Source organism: Pteropus vampyrus, unplaced genomic scaffold (assembly GCF_000151845.1).
Source record: "Pteropus vampyrus isolate Shadow unplaced genomic scaffold, Pvam_2.0 Scaffold4414, whole genome shotgun sequence".
Taxonomy (NCBI): Eukaryota; Metazoa; Chordata; class Mammalia; order Chiroptera; family Pteropodidae; genus Pteropus; species Pteropus vampyrus.
The window spans coordinates 5,093-5,425 of record NW_011893195.1 but is presented as its reverse complement, the minus strand read 5'-3'; the positions used below and the strand labels follow the sequence as shown (position 1 = coordinate 5,425).

At 48.0% G+C, this 333-nt stretch overlaps 1 non-coding gene across 1 annotated transcript; it reads left to right on the top strand.

Moving 5' to 3' along the window:
- Positions 1-36: 36 nt before the first annotated feature.
- On the top strand, positions 37-155 carry LOC111734709. The gene has a single exon (XR_002778567.1). It is a non-coding gene; the product is annotated as a 5S ribosomal RNA (ribosomal RNA).
- The last annotated feature ends 178 nt before the right edge of the window (positions 156-333 follow it).

Here is a 333-nt window from a genome sequence, read left to right as displayed (position 1 = left end):
ACTCAACCCGATACACTTTAAGAAGCCAAGATGAGAGTCTATGGCCATGCCACCCTGAACAAGCCCGATCCCATCTGATCTCGGAAGCTAAGCAGGGTCGGGCCTGGTTAGTATTTGGATGGGAGACCACCTAAAATGACCAGGTGCTGTAGGCATAAAAATAAAAAATAAGCTGACAAGGTCCTCGCAATATGTGAGGTCAACGAAGGGTTGCCTAGCCTAAAAAAAAAAAAAAAGAGAACCCAAGGGTCATTTTGGGGCCGTCTCCCCAACCCGTCTTCCCAACCAGTTTGAGGGAGAAAGGCACAAAGGATACATTGGCCAAGTCCTTCC